Here is a 16,917-nt window from a genome sequence, read left to right on the forward strand (position 1 = left end):
TTTTGCCTTAATCTGTGTGGCATAACGTGAATTTTGACTCAATCTGTGTGCCATAGTGTGAATTTTGGCTCATTCCATGTGGCACAATGTGTAAGAGGCAAGTACAGTATAAGGGGGTTTCTATTGTGTTGCATGATTTGTATAAGGGTTATATGGTGTGATAAATTTAGGTGACCACATAAAAGGTGCTGAAATGTTGTCTACCAAGTTTTGGCTTCCAGTATTTTTTTTATGACTGGAGTGCCGCCTCACCCCGCAAGTATCTTAGGACATCGGCATCCTGCATGTGCACCTTTGGAGGGCACCCGCCAATATATCTCTCTGCATTTTTCTTATGCCAGCCCCCTGCCTTTTCCAGGTACGCACCCATGAGCAGACCACCCTACCAGAACACTGGTCACGCCCCCCACATTATTAGGTGCTGGCCACAACCCCTATTTTTGTGCATAATAGGCCCTTGATCATTTTCAGCTCCAGGCCCATTTAGACCTTAATCTGGCTCTGCATCTCCTCATTCCCATCAGTGCCTCCAGTCCACTGCGTCACCCGGTGGTCACGCTGCTGTATCCTGACGCTGCTGGCACTCTCCCCTGTCTGCTCTCTAACTTCATCTGTGATCATCCAGTGCAGGCTGTGACCCCGGCTCCCGTCGCACCTTGTCGCCTGTGACCGTGTTCCGGCCCCAGAGCCCTGGAGCTGCCCACAAGCTAGCCGCCGGCCTCAGCCCCATTGGAGAGGGATCAATCATTGCAGACAAGAAGTCTGGCATTGCTACAGACCAAAAGCCTGGGTAAGTTCATCCAGTGTGAAACTCTGTCTGGCCCATTCCTGTACTCATCTGCACAGAATGGGCTCCCTTCTAGTAAATACATTGCTGGGCTCCAAACCCTTGCAGCAGTACTTGAGAATAACTATTTTTACAAAATAATAATAAACTTTACAGGGTGTAGTGGCATTGCATTCGAGCACACACTACCCCAAGCTCCATAAAACCTGCAACTGGTATAGTTAGGGAGACCAGTCATGTCTGTTCTTCTATACCCCTTCCTGTCCATCCATCTGTCTATGCCCTCTCGCATACATCCGTATATGCCCCCTCCTGTCCATTCCACCTGTCTATGCCCCCTCCTATCCATCCGTCTATGCCCTCTCCTGTTTGTCTATGCCCCCTCCTGTCCATCTGTCTATGTGCCCTCTCCTGTCTGTCTATGCCCCCTCACATCCAAACAAATATACCTCTTCTATCCGTTCATCTGTCTATGCCCTCTCCCATCCATCCATGTGCCCTCTTCTTTCCTTCCATTTGTCTATGCCCTCTCGTATCCATCCATGTGCCCTCTTCTGTCCTTCCATTTGTCTTTGCTCTCTCCCGTCCATCCATGCCCCCTTCTGTCCATCCATTTATGACCCTGTTATCCGTCCATGACTCCTCTCATCTATCCATCTATGCCCCCTCCTGTCCGTCAATGTCCCCATATTGTGCTCTGTCCGTCTATCTGCCCATGCCCCCAACCATCTGTCTTTACATCCATATTCTCCCTCTCTCCCCATGCTTTCTTCGTAACACTCTTTCTGTCCCTTTTTCAATCATTCCCCCTTTTGCTCTGAAAACCCCCTCTCTTTCTTTCTTTCTGCCCATACACACTACATGATAGGGGCGCAGTCAATATAATTGTGATGACAAAGCTTGGGGGGGGGCTTTTAAGATTTAGCTATGGGGCCCACAAAGTTGTAGTTATGCCTCTGCCGTCATCTGACAGCAAGGGTTCCCCCGGAACATTGAATACAGTAAGCGGCCGGCGTGGGGGGGGGGGGGGATACTGTCCAGTATGTAAGATTGGCAGAATGTAAATCTGCATATCAGGATCATCTTCTTTCTCTCTTATTCATACCCCATATTATTTTCATACTAGTCGATATTCTGGCTGCCCTCTACCGGAGGACAGTTTTGCATAGCAGGGGGGGTACATGGTATGGCATACTGGGAATATGACAGAGGGGAATGATGACATGTAGGGGTTGTGCAGCGGGGGTTGTCATGTCTGCAACATTGCATCATTGTAGACTGCTACAATCACATCATAGATCCAATTCAGCATGAATAACAATATCAAGGCATACATTCCCACTGGAGGATGTTCGGCATTTAAGGGGCATGGCTGTCTGGTTTACAGGTTGTACGTGGGGGCCTAGTTGCACGATTGCATAATCTCGTCTCATCCCGCCTACTATAGCGTGCTGTAAAAACAGGCACTATATAGCAGGGATGGGCTAAGATGTTATAATTCAGTGCAAATTGCACTGGGCCCCCTTTGATCCTCCCACTTGTGCTCTGTCAGTGGGCGGCCAAGGGGGGTTGCGGGGGTCTGCGAGATCTTGCCCACTTTTCCGGAGGCTGGGAGTGCCACCAGATTTGCAGGAGCCACACGGCCATTCCAGGTGGGTAGGCCAGTATGTAGCAAGGTCCCTAACAGCTTTCTTTACTCATAAAGTGAACAGAAGCCTGGAGAGGCAACGCATCTGAGGCAGGGACGAGGATGACATCACCAAGCCCCACCTCCATGCCTCACAAATGCTGATGTGCAGGTCTGCAGAGAGGGGGGCTTAAATTGTGTCATTTTAGCCCTGCCTCCTCTCCTCTCTGGGATTTGTGACCGTGGAGAAGAGGGGTGCAGGGGCTCTGGGGAGCAGGCAGGATGGACCGGGAGAGGGACCCAATTTTGGGTAGCCTCCTGGCCATTCTGAGAGTGTAGGGTAGTATGTTTTGAGGGTTTGGAAGAGTCCACAAAAATGTGCAACATTCTTGGACATTCCAGGAAAGTTGGTAATCATGGTGTAAACTGTAAATACAGATTGAGGGGGTTGCTTGGATATCTTCTGATCATATATAGTATATGGTTATCAGATGGAGTATATGGTTATCAGATGGAGAGGGTTTGAGATGCAACGAAGTTAGTCTAAATCAGAGGCATGTCTTGGCATGTTTTTTTACATACTGTAACAAGTATAATAGCTGTGGATTCTGACACCATATTGTTCAAACCCATGAGAAGACAGTCATAGTTCTTCATTTGGCACTGATCAACTGCTATATATATTTTTTTTAATTTTGAGAACTACATTATTTTAAGAATTGTATTAATCTGTTACATCTCTTTTTTTGGAAGAAACACATTTTTAACTGTACAGTTTTGTAGAATAACAGAAATGTTAAAAAAAATGTTAAAAAAAAAACAGAAGCAATGTATGCAGCACTTTTTTGCAGCCTTATTATCTTATTTGGAATAGGAAAATGGCACATATAAATGTTTGAGTAGAGCAGACACGATGCTGTCATCACTCAGTGGGGTTTATTTACTAATACTGCTTTCAGACTGCAAATGCAGGGTTGCACTTGGACTTTGAAACGGTTCAGTCCCGGTGCGACCCTGCATGTGTGGTCTGTTCAACCGGCAATATTGCCGGTTCGCTGACATTATAGGGGGCGCAGCAGTTCGGTGGAGTGTCATTGGGGGTGGGGGGAGGAGGCAGTGTTTAGAGCTGGAGCTGCTCCAAGCACTGCCTCCTCCATAGTGTGAACGGGAAACGGGTCACTCGACCTGATTAATCCGTTCACACCGCAAAGCAACAGGGCAACAAACTGGTTTGCTGTAACCGGTAACCCCTTTCACATCGTACCAATTACTGGGTCAAACTGGCAAGAAAACGGCATGAACCCTGTAATTAGGTGCAATGTGAAAGGGGTTTAAGACAGGAGTTCTATTGAAGATGGATATTGCCCATACTAACCAATAAGAACTTATTTAGCACCTTCTAGAACAGGGGTGGCCAACCGGTCAGACGTACAGAGCCGAAAAATATCTGTAGTCAAGCTAAAGAGCCAACAACATGCGCGCGCCGAAGGCGCGTGAGCCAAAAAAAGGGGCATGATCTATTTGGACCCCTTGGGTGGGTGTGATACACATATGCCTCCAATAGTGCAGTGCCATATATACATATGCCCCCAATAGTGCCAGATACACATTTGCTCCCACCACAGTGCTGGGTATGCCCCCACGGTGCCGGGTATGCCCCCACGGTGCCACATTATACCACACATTATAGAAAATGCCATAATGCCTGTTACACATAATTTTGTACTTTATAATGCCCGTTAAACATTATTCTGTATGCCGTAATGCCCGTTACACAAGGCCCCTTTCTGCTGATCTCCTGTGTCCCAGGGTGTGTGCAGTGTGTTCTGCGGCTGTGTCCCTGAAGGGGGGTCTTAAAGGCCTACTGATGCCCCTGTGTGGCCTAGGTGGGTGCGGGGCAAAGATCGGTGGGTTAAGGGGGTGATGGACAGGCGGGTTATCTAGGGTGCATCTACCTTACAGCCCATGTCAGTTGCCGGCTCCTACCAGTCACGCTCTGCAATCCCAGTCCTGGGTGCTGCTCCCCCGTCTGCCGGTTCAGGCTGTCAATCATCACCGGGTAGTAAGGCTGCGGCCGGATCCTCTTCTCTGCTGCCTGCTGTCTGTCCCAGCGCAGGGGGTAGGCGCTGGACACTTCTTTCAGCAGCTCCTGCACGGCCAGGTGCCGGGTGTCTTCTGCGGGTCACGCACCTGCACTGCCGGGTCAGATAGGCGCCCGGCTGCTCCTGCTGCTCCCTTTATTGCCGGGTACTTGAGGTTCCGGGAGCGGCTCACACTGGGGAGGTTGGCGGCACCTCAGCTCTCCCTCTCAGCACCCGATCCGCCACTCTCCTGCATGAGGTCCTGTCTCTGCCGCTACACGTGGCCTCTCCGCACCGCCTGACGTCACCTCTCCCCGCGCTCCTGCGCCACCTATCAGTCTGGGCCCTGGGTCAGGAGGGACGCTGCAGTGGATCTGACAGCGCGCTCCCTCTTCCTGTCCCGCAGCAGCGGGAAATGGAGGGATGGGGGACAGGGACAGACGGTGGGCGGCGGGCAGCTGAGTAAGAGCAGGAGCCGCACATTAACAGGGGGAGAGCCGCATGCGGCTCGAGAGCCGCGGGTTGGCCACCCCTGTTCTAGAAGATAATAGATATAATCTGATTGGTTGCCCATAGCAACATAGCAACACCCATCTTCAAGAGAACTCCCATCTTAAGGTGCCCACACACTAGAACGATTTTTGGGCCGATTGGCCGGTTTTCGATAAATCGGTCAAAAATCGGTCGAAAATCGGGCGATGCTCGCTCCCGTGGATCTTTTGCTAAAGGCCCCCATACATAAGGCTGACTTGTCCTTAGGACAAGTCAGACCCAATTCTCCTGTGAGCCGCCCGGCAGCTCCCCGGGAGGCTCACATACAATTTGGCACTTGATGAGCCAGTTTTTACATGTGATAAATCGCTTGCGATTTATCACATGTAAAACAAATGGGGAGCTGCAGGGCGGTGAGGAGCAGTGGGGCGGGCAGCGGCAGTAGTTGGGGCGGGCAGCGGCAGTAGTGGGGGCGGGCGGCGGCAGTAGTGGGGGCGGGCGGCGGCTCACAAATGAGTTCCCGGGTGTGGCGAGTGATGCTGACCTGGCCGGGATGCTGTGATTACAAATAGCAGTGCTGCCGCTGCGGGACGGGACGCACAGTGGCGGCTATTAGATTTTCAAAATACCTGTCAAATGACCGGCCGTTCTGTGATTGGCTGAGAGAGCTCTCAGCCAATCACAGAACGGCCGGTCATTTGACAGGTATTTTAAAAATCTAATAGCCTCCACTGAGCGTCCCGTCCCGCAGCGGCAGCGCTGCTATTTGTTATCACAGCATGCCGGCCAGGTCAGTGTGTCTGCCCGCCGTGCTCCCCCGCCCCCCGGTGTCTGCATGCATATGCCTGACAGGTGGGCAGGCATATGCATAGCATACAGGGAGGTCGGATGATCTTATGTGCTGACCGTCCGACCTCCCTGATCCGGTCCGATGCGCATCGGATTGGATCATATATCACACACCTGCGATTTTGGGGCGATTTCATCCGGTTATCGGCCCAAAGTGCCGAAATCGGATGAAATCGTCCCAAAATCGTATAGTGTATGGGGGCCTTAAATCTTCTGATCTTACGTGCTGCACAAAGGATCAGAAGGTTTAACAAAAGATCCATAGTAACGCACACGGGATCTTAAGAAAAATCTTTGGTAAAGATGTGCACTTGCCTGAAATCTTTTGTCCAGATCGGACAAAAGATTTGAAGGCTAATTTATGCGCACATCTTATAATCGCAGATCTTTCTAGTGTGTGGGCACCTTTAGTAAATAAACCCCAGTGTGAGAAAAGGGCAAGGCCTATAGCTGCTGACTGACACCAGCATACTGAATTCAGAAAATATTTGGGCTTTAAAAAAATAAGGTACAATTTGTATAACTTTCTCTGTTCCAGGACGAGATGCACTAAGCCTTAAAACGTGATAAAATGGAGAGTAATAAACAACCATACAATCAGCTCCTAAATGTCACGATACAGCCTGTTTGTAAAATTACAGTTAGGAGCTGATTGGCTGGTTGTTTATCACTCTCCATTTTATCACTTTTGAAGGTTAGTACATCTTTCATCTAGTCTAATCCCCTACAGCTTCTTTTATACCAAGCAATATCATACATAATAGAAGCTGAATTTACTAGTAATATCAGTCAGTTTACAGTGCTCTGCCTATTTTGGTTTACAGATGTCTGACAGACAATAGCTAAGTTGATACCAAAATGTGAACATGCACAAGATTGACTTTGTCAAAATGTTGATATCCACAATTTCCACCTTGGCCAATCATCAGATTGGACTGTCTGTTCAGATGATGGGGGTTATTGTTAACAATTTGCAGGAGTTAATGTTCACACGGAATGATATGCACGATGATACAGTGTGTACCAGGGCCGGACTGGGTCCAGATATCGGCCCTGGCATTTTGAGCACACAGGCCCACCTGTGGTAGGCGGGACCCTTGCGCGGCAAAAAAGGGGTATGGTCTTATGGAAAGGAGGCGTGGCATCAGAAAAAGGAGGCATTACACATTATGGAACACACCTTAGTGACCATTACAGAATAGGACACAATCTTTAAAAATTTACACCATAATGCCTATTACACATTACACACCCATTACGTAGTATACCACATGCAATAATGCCTATTATATGTTATGCCACACACCATAATGCCCCATTAAACATTATGCCTCACACCGTAATGTACATTACACCACACAATGTAATTTTCAATACACATTACGCCACACACCGTGATGCCCATTACATGTTGCGCCTCACACTATGATGCCCATTACACATTGCGCCTCACACTGTGATGCACATTACTCCTCACACCATGATGCTCCTTACACGTTACGTCTCAGACCGTGCTGCCCATTACACCTCACATTGTGATGCCCATTACACATTACGCCTCACACCATGATACACATTACGCCTCACACCGTAATGCCCATTAAACCTCACACCGTGATGCCCATTACACCACACACCGTAATGCCCATTATAAATTACATCACACAGCATAATGCCCATTATATGTTGCGCCTCACACCATGATGCCCATTACATGTTGTGCCTCACACTGTGATGCCCATTACGCCTCAGACCGTGATGCTCCTTGCGCTTTATGCTTCAGACTGTGATGCCCATTACACCTCACACCGTGATGCCCATCATTACACATTATTTGACACATGTGATGCTCATTATGCCACATGCCGTAATGCCCATTACATCACATATTATACCACACACTGTAAGGGCTATTACATATGATGCCACATAATTGTTGCTTACCTACATGTTAATTGCTAGGGGTTTCATGCTTGATGCCAGGGCTTTCATGCTCGATGCCATGGGGGATTACATGCTCAGAGGGCTTAGGAGGACTCTGGGACAGCACACACAGGGCTGTTGCCTGGAGCACAGTAGCGCTGCACTTGCCCTTGACTTACTGGGGCACTGGACTGGGCACACTGGGAGTGGCTGGACATGGACAGGCAGAGAGGGGGAGCAGTGTCAGAGAGAGGGGGAGCAGTGTCAGATAGAGAGGGGGGCAGAGTGTCAGAGAGAGGGGGGCAGAGTGTCAGAGATGGGGGGGCAGAGTGCCATGGAGAGGGGGGGGCAGAGTGCCATGGAGAGAGGGGAGCATTGTCAGGGGGCAAAGTGCCATGGAGAGGGGGGCATAGTGCCATGGAGGGGGGGGGGGGGGGCAACTACAAAGAGAGAGAGGGGGAGCAGTGTCAGGTAGAGCAGAGTGTCATAGGGAGGGGGGCAGAGTGTTAGAGAGAGAGGGTGTTATTGAGAGGCCTGGGGCAGGGGGAGGGCACACTACCTGTAGTGTCCTGATCCAGCCGAAGAGGTATCTCTGATGGGGGTGGGCATTTTGCGGCATTAAGCCCCGTCCCCTTATTACCCGCGAATCACGGAACTCTCCCCCCTTCTGAGCGGCAGCAGCATTGTGTGGGTACTGGGGAGTCGGGGCCCGGTACTTCCTCCCAGACGTGCGGTGACCGCAGTCACTAGGGGCTGCTCCTATCGTGCAGGGGGTGCCATTCATTAGGAGGTGCCTGTGCACCCCATGCACACGCCTATAGCCACAACCCCCCTGTCTCTGTAGCGGCCTCCTGCACTAGAAATGTCCTCAGTGCAGGAGGCCGGCGGCCATGTTTCTGCAGACCAGTCGGAGATTGGTAGCCACTCACACAGGACAAATTCGGCCCACCTGGCCATCGGCCCTTTTGGCATTTGCCAGAAGTGCCAGATGGCCAGTCCGACCCTGGTTTGTACCCACCTTTACCTTAAATATTTTTCTTCATCTTTGGTATTTGGCATGTGCAGGGCAGCCATCAATGGGGACTGCGGACAGAGGCATTGAGAGGGGTTGGGCTGGAGAAAAAAAAACTCCTATGCCACCCAACCAAACGCCGCGCACATTCACTTACACACTTGGTGTATCAGGTGATGAGGCTGGGGAGCAGCCGGTGAGTGGAGCGGGGGTGCCAACTGAACATCCGGGCCAGCGGCAAAGGAGCAGGGCAGGTATGTGTGGGGGTGCAGCCTGCATAGTGTGACTTTTAGCATCACATCATGCTGTGCAGAGCCACGCACCAGGTCAGGACAGACAGGCAGCATTTGAGCAAGTGCTCACTCGCTACCCGTCATTGGACTGCGCATGCGCAGTCTAAACCTGAAATTTGAATTTGAAATCCTGGCGATTTGGGGAAGATTTTGTGAAATCCCAGGATCCCTAGGCCCAGGTAACGCTCCACCATTGCAGGGAGGGAGCCAGGTAGTGTGGAGGGAGATAACAGGCTCCCGCTGCAGCACAGCCTCTCTCCCCAGCTCAGCACACACTACTAAGATCCGTGTGCTGAGCTGGGAGAGACAGCTGCAGCGGCAGCCTGTCCTCTCTCTGCCTCTCGTTTATTTCTTTTTCACAAAGACGTAACCACCTGTGGCCCCACCCCCTCCATTTTACCTGGGTCCGGCCGACGTGGCGGCAATCCTGACCGAAAAGGGGCCCAGGAATGGAGTTTATAAAGAATAATTTTTCATAAATCACGTTCACATTTCTCTTGAAGCAATGTAAATGTAAAGTTTAGCCAGTGTTGCAGACAGAGGTCTTACCAGGCATTCCAGGTGTTCGGACGGGTTCCCGACAGTCGGGATCCCGATAGTCGTTAACCCGACGTCGGGATCCCGACTGTCAAAACGCCGACAGTCGGGTGCTTGACCGCCACCCGCTATTTTTCCTCGTGGGGGTCCACGACCCCCATAGAGGGAGAATAGAATAGGTGGCTCGCGCGAGCCACGCTGTCTGACTCTGGGCAGTCGGGATCCCGACGTCGGGATAATGACTGTCGGGATCCCGACTGTCGGAGTCCCATACCACACCCCCTACTGTCAGTCCCGGGCCCCACAATTTCTGATGGTAGCCCTGAGCATGTGATGAGAAACCGAACATGGAGAGAGTCCTGGCATCCTCATGTGATGATGAATGCCATTCTGGTGCTATGTTTATTTGTTGTTATTGTGGTTACCAGGCAATGCACCGAACGTCTGTGCGTGGCAAGGCACAGTTTGCCACCCTTGTGTGATGTCATCTCGAGCGGACGGATGGTGCGTGACTGGGACCGAATCATGGTGAAGGTGGTGGTATATAGGTAAGCTTTTAATTAATTAATTTATTTATAATAAAAATACAAACCAAACATGTCATATAGCCTTGGCCGAAACAACATAAAATTATTTTTTTTCCAACTAAATGATACAAGCAAGACATCACTGTGGAAGCGCTGTTGGCCTGCAAATGGACTTAAAGTTCTCATAGATTATTTATGGGGGATATTTATCAAAGCTTGGAGAGAGATAATATTGGAAGATTTGGTTAGTAATTTACACATGCATGTGTGTATACTATATATAGATAGATAGGTATGTATGCGTGTATATAGAGAGATATTTATTAACAGTTTCATATACAGTATAGCGCAGCATATTCCGTTTTACAATAGGAGATAGTGTTACATCAAACTATTGACAGTCAAATGTATAAGTGCCTTGCATGCAAGCTTACATTCTATAGGGAAATAGGCATTGATACACAAGGATAGATATTATTTCTTGTATAAAGTCCACCAAAAATGCAAAGGTTCCTGTTGTGCTGTATGATACGGAGACCCAGCAGTTTGCAGGGGTCAGGCGGGTGTGTGTATGTGTGTATAATATAAACAATAATAGTGATAATAACAAATGACCAAGCTGCTCGGTGGCAGCAGTGACTGTGCGTCTGTATTGTGTGATGGATGAGCAGCGTTGTTGTGCATATAGTACGACAGTGAGAGGGAATAAGCCGCTTTGTTTGTGGTGAAGGCGAGGAGGGGGCGGCAGTGTCATACACCCCAGCAGCAGCAGCATTCCCGGGCACGGCCAGCCGCCTGTGTAACCCGATGCTGCGGAGCTGGGGGAGGACCCGTCTCTCCCTCTCTCTCTCTCCTTTCTCCTTTCTCCGCTGGGCTTTTTTTTTTTTTCTCTGTTTCCTGTCTGGCATTGTGCTGGGGAGCGGATGTGTGCAGCGCCCACAGGTGTGTCTGTGCCCGGCTCTCCTCCTCTCTCCCAGGGATCCCGTGCAGCTGCAGCAGCCCGGAGCTCTCCCCGGCAGGACTGATATGGGCGCCGCGGGATGCTCGCTGATGCTGGACTAGAGACCCGGGGATCAGCCCGGCAGCCAGACACAACTTGGGTGAGTGAGAGCCGCTGGCACGCTGTGTGTCACATCACCTGTTGCAGCCTGCTGGGCAATACCGCGCCTCTCCCTGCACTGATCTCCTATGGCGGGGGCTGGGAAGGGGTTATCTCCTGCGGCTTAGCCCTGCTGTCTGTGTGCGGGGGTCTCCGTACGGCGACCGGCGTTAGCTGCAGCTGTTTGGACTGGACTTTGACATGTAGTGTAGTGCTCCGTCATGTGTGACCTAGTCCCGGGCACATGCGGGGTGGGGGTGTGCCAGCTCCCTGCACTGGCTGCACAGCCTGGAATGCTGCTGCTGACTCCTGCCTGCTGCTCCTGAGAACTTCCCTTTATGGGCTTCTTGTACGCGCTACCTGCAGCTGCCTCCATAAGGGGCATCCAAACATATCTAACCCCCCAGCAGAGGGAAAGCTGCCTATTTGTAATAATATAGTTCCTATCTTGTAGAACAGGGAGACTGTCATCATGAGGACTCCCAAGGTTCCCATTGCTGCTACATTGGTGGAAGCCCCTGATCCGCGCTGTGGGGTAGTTGCTGTGCCCAGCAGGGCTCACTGCAGCAGGCAATGTGGGGTGAGCTCCCCTGGGCTCTACTAGTGTGAGGCGTGTACGGGATTATTACATGTGCATTCCGTTCTAGTGCTAGAGCCAGCTGGTACTTGTGGTTCTTGTCCCTGCCCTGGTGGCCTTCTCAGTCTTGTTTGCCTTACTGTATATTGCGGTTGGGATTTGACCAACCCCCAGTGCTACATTTCCCAGTTTAATGAGAAATGGTGTCAGTGTGTTCAGTGTTACATAAGCTGTTATCTCAGTGTATGTATATATATATATATATATATCAATGGCTTAGGCTGCTCAATGTATTAGTGGTACAACTATAATACAAGTTCCTCCTACAATGTACTTTTTGGGGCTTTCTAGTGGCCACTGGAATTCTATTCTACAGTACTCCATTGTACATTAAACTCTTATCCACATTGTAGTCGCTCTTAACTTCTGAAGGTGTAAAATAATGTAGTGACTACCATGTTGTATGTTTTACAAAACAAAAGTAGATTGTGTTTGCAAAATAAAGGGCTTCATTTTTGAAGGTGTAACAACTATCTTAGGACTTTTTGCAGAAGGGGTTATTGCTACTTCCTCTGATTTATAACATGGATACATGGAGAAATCACTGATTTTCTCTGGCAGTATTGTATTTCCCCTACTGCATGGTATGAGGTTTGCAGTATCTTCTCCATTAGCCTTCAGATGGTTTTAGTTATACTGTACCTGGTAATAGAGGACCTGCAAAGCTGGAAAGCTTGCTTGATCCCCACTGGGTGAAATTACAGTGTGCAGCTGGCCATACAGTATATAAGCAATTTAGTCAGACCCTTCTCTGCCAGTGAAGTAGATTAGCCTTTACAGAGGTGTGGGGTTTTAGTTTGGGCTCTGATTGGAGCCCCAAATTAGTACATTTCAGCTTTAGTAACATCCATATTGCTGTGATGAGTGTCATTAGAATGATAGACCCTATAACTCTCCCTAGTGACATGAACTGCAACATTTGTTTGTTTCCTGTATTTATTTACATTTGTAAACTAAATGTACAAATCCTAATTGCAAGTAACCTTTAGCTACAGTTAATGGTTACTTTTTTTATTTTGTTTCTCTAATACTAGGTACACACTGTGCAATAAATGGGCCAATCTGGGAATTCCAGCTGGTCAGTGCAGCATGCCCTGTGTTAAGACACTGCCATGCAGAAAACATCACATCAACAATCTTTAGGGAATTTATCATTCTTATAGGAATGATAACTGTGTAGTGCAGTGGTTCCCAAACTGTGTGCCGTGGCTCCCTGGGGTGCCTCGGGACACATGCAGGGGTGCCGCGGCTTGGTGGTCCAGGACCAACTCAAACTATTAATGGTTAATTATTTAGGAGCAAAACCAGTGCTGGTGGCTGCCAATTATAAAATGTGTACAAACAGAAGCAAATCCTGCCCTTTACCACATAACTGCCTCTAAGAATCGCATATAAACCCAATTGAATTAATTTTTTTTGGACCTAGGGGTGCCGTGAAAAAAATTCTGATTCTCTAGGGTGCGGTGAATCAAAAAAGATTGGGAACCTCTGGTGTAGTGAGTATACAGAAAATCTGATGCTCTCTGGTTTGTTTTAACTGTAAAAAGATTGGATTTGTTCTGCTGATCTATCAGGTGTGTACCCACTTTAAAGCTGTGTACACCTTAAACGATATTTTAAACAATATGCCTAATGCACATATCCTCTAGTACAGGGCTGGGCAATAAGCGGCCCTCCAGCTGTTGATGAACTACACATCTCAGCATGCCTTTCATCAGTTTAAGCATGGCCAAATAGCAAAACTAAAAGTACGTACACACGTACAGATTTTCTGTCTGATCTATCTGGTGGGAACAAAAACCTGGAAATGTATGGGAGCCACTGACAATCAAAAATTTCCAACCAAATGCAGGAAAACAGAAAAAAAATATATGCTTGCATAAATTTGTTATCTTAGAATGATTAAACAATTTGTCTGACTGATCACTGTCTGTTTTCAAGTGTTTGGGAACAATTTTTTGATTGTCAGTTGCTCCCATACATTTCCAGGTTTTTATTCCCACCAGATAGATCAGACAGAAAATCTGTACGTGTGTACGCACCTTTAGGCAGAGCATGCTGGGATGTGTAGTTCATCAACAGCTGGAGGGCCACTTATTGCCCAGCCCTGCTCTAGTGTGTACACACTACTTTGTTAATAGTGAGTTGTTTGTGATGTCTTTTGTCGTCTGTAGATCTGAGGGTATTGTCAGTGACCGCATACTGTTGGAATGTGGCCACTCGCTATGCAGTAGACAAAATCATTCAGTGTCTAATCAGAATCAGTACAGATATAAATAGCATTTACAGATATGCACTAGATCAGTGGTCCCCAACCTGTAGCTCGCGAGCTACCAGTAGCTCACAGTCATAGTTTGGGTAGCTCGCCTTGCTACAGTACTGCTGTCAGCTGGGATTAAGTGCCTAAAATCAGGACCTGAATCCGGGAGCCACAACAAGGCAGTAAGGAAAAGCCCGGAAGCCACCGGCAGGTGCAGAGGTCTGCCTTTACAGCTCAGCTGCGCAGCCAGGGGGCAGTTGGTTATGTGCTTGGGCCTCACATACACATCACAGGGCAGGACCAGGCATGTGAGGTGGCCTTGCTGGGTGAACGCTGACCCCTCCCCCGCTGCCTGCCACCACAGGTTGTAGTTTGGGTAAATTTCACAAAACTACAGCCCAAGCAGAATTATGCCCCATATCCTTTGTCAGGGAGTTCCATGCAGTTCAAGGGAAATCCCTGACGACTTTGCATCTTTTGCCATGTCGTCTACTGTGTACCCAGCTTTAGTCTCCAGTTGCTTAGCAGTACAGTGTCAAATATTTAATGTAGAACAGTATTTTGTTTGCGATTATATAATGTGGAAGGTCTGAGGAAAAGCAGATCCCACTGGATATAAAATGTGAGTTTGAATTTGCTTTTACCATTAATTGAATTTATTATTTATTTTCTGCATGCTATGTTTCTATTGTGTAACTAATAAGGGATGGTAACACCTTGTACTGTGGTGTTAAATTGCTGTGAATGCTAGCTTTTGCATTGCAGATCCCAGTGACTAGGCATCAGGTTACTATGGCAGTTCTCCCCTTTGGCACTTTTCACATAATCTTTTTTTTTTTTATTATTATTATTTTTTTTACATAGAATATACTTTATTTCTTGGTACAATTACCTTTAGCTACAATTACAGTCTATTTGTACCTGCATCTATATGTATAAGTCTCTAGCAACTAGCCTACCTGGACCCTACACAGTTACCGCCCTCATTCTTTGTAATGTTGGTGGGTTTTATCAGGTTGGGTGTGGATTTTTGGTGAATCATTTTTTTTTTTCTTTTTAAATCACTATGCAGATTCTCAACAAACTTTAACTTAGACACTCCTGTACATAATTTTTAAAAATGTGTATTTATTTAAATTTACTTAACTACTCAAAGTGGCAGTTGCTGAATAGTCATTGTCCCTTACTTCAATGTGTTTCATTTGCTCAGTTCCATTGTCCTATCTGTTTTGACAAGGTGTTTAATCTTTATTGCTGAGTAGGGTGCACACAGTAAAACTTAAGGGGCATACACATGGGGTGATTTTTAGCTGATTTTCTAAGCAATCTGACTAGATTGCTTAGAACAGTGGTTCTCAAACTGTGGGTCCTTACCCCAAAGTGGGACCCGCCCATCTCAGCATGGGGTCGCAACTGAGTGGGTGAACCTGGAGTCCCGTTCACACACTCTCATCCACAATAGCATGGAGGCAGACAATTATTATATTCCACTGGTGGCCGTACAACTTAACCTGTCAATGTATCACAATCATTGTGTCAATGAAACAATGAAATGCAATAATTCAGGAAACAAAACCAAAATAAACATGTGAATTTTTTTTTTTTTTGTACAAATGAAGACCAGCAACAAAAAATAATTGGTTACAGAAGTAGCTATCCTCATTGCAAAGATATACCTAATAGACTGATTAATTACCCATCTGCAGAGGTCACACTAATTATTGATCAGAGTCTACCAGTGTACAATTCAAGTGTTTAAATTGCTTTAAATTAAATAGATCTGTCTGTGAGGGCTGTGGTACAAGTTGGTTATTGTCTTGCTAACAAGCAAAGCTTATGGGGCTTACACACATAGCAATTAAGGGGTTTGTTCTAAGTGATCTCACTAGATGGCATCGAAAAAGCCCCTACATCGCTCCATGTATAGTGGCGATAGCAATGCTCAGCCCCGTGCAATGCTATCGCCCCGGCGACTAATATACAGCATGCTGGATAAATCTAGTTAATTGCCAGGATCAGGGCCAGTGTCCTGACCCTGACAGATCGCTCAGCGCTGTGTGCTGAACAATCTGATAGATCTAGCATTGCTCAGAACACTCATCGATACGTGTCTAGGCCCTTTTAGAAGATCCAATCTAGAAGGATCTAAAGGTGCCCACACACTAGAAAGATCTGCGATCGTAAGATGTGCGCATAAATTAGCCTTGAAAACTGTTGTCCGTCCTGGACGAAAGATTTCAGGCAAGCGCACAAGATCCCGTGTGCATTCCTATGGATCTTTTGTTAAATCTTCTGATCTTTCGTGCAGCACGTAAGATCAGAAGATTCAGCTAAAGATCCACGGGAGTGCGCATCGGACCGATATCGGACGATTTTCGACCGATTATCGGTAAATATCGTACGATATATCGGCCGATTTATCGGAAATCGGCCAATCGGGCCAAAAATCGTTCTAGTGTGTGGGCACCTTTAAAGGTGAGCTCTCAGCCAATCAGCGGCCGCCCAGTCTTTTGAATAAGATTTCTTTCTATTCTCCCACTGCGCCGACAGTCTCTGCTCTTCAACGCCTGCGGTCCCAGCCTGCACTACCTCCGCAGGGAGCAGCGAGCCGTCAATGCGGGGGGTGCTGCGGGGGACACAGAGTTGGCAGTAACAGAGCTGGGCAGGAAAAGCTGTCAGCGCTGGAAAAAAAAAGCCCATACAATGAATGGGCAGCCTGTGATTGGCTGAGCGCTCTCTCAGCCAGTCAGCAATTGGCTGAGAGAGCGCTCAGCCAATCATAGGCTGCCCATT

At 48.0% G+C, this 16,917-nt stretch overlaps 1 protein-coding gene across 2 annotated transcripts in view; it reads left to right on the forward strand.

Annotated features, from left to right (window-relative positions):
- The first annotated feature begins 11,017 nt into the window (after positions 1-11,017).
- Positions 11,018-16,917, forward strand: part of PLXNB2 (plexin B2) — a 199,550-nt gene continuing 193,650 nt past the window's right edge. For both annotated transcript variants that reach the window (XM_083182863.1, XM_083182865.1), the window contains exon 1: positions 11,018-11,228. The gene's annotated coding sequence lies outside the window, so the exon portion shown is untranslated. The remainder of the gene's footprint in view (positions 11,229-16,917) is intronic.

This window comes from Crinia signifera, chromosome 4, assembly GCF_055691185.1.
Source record: "Crinia signifera chromosome 4, ASM5569118v1, whole genome shotgun sequence".
NCBI lineage: Eukaryota > Metazoa > Chordata > Amphibia > Anura > Myobatrachidae > Crinia > Crinia signifera.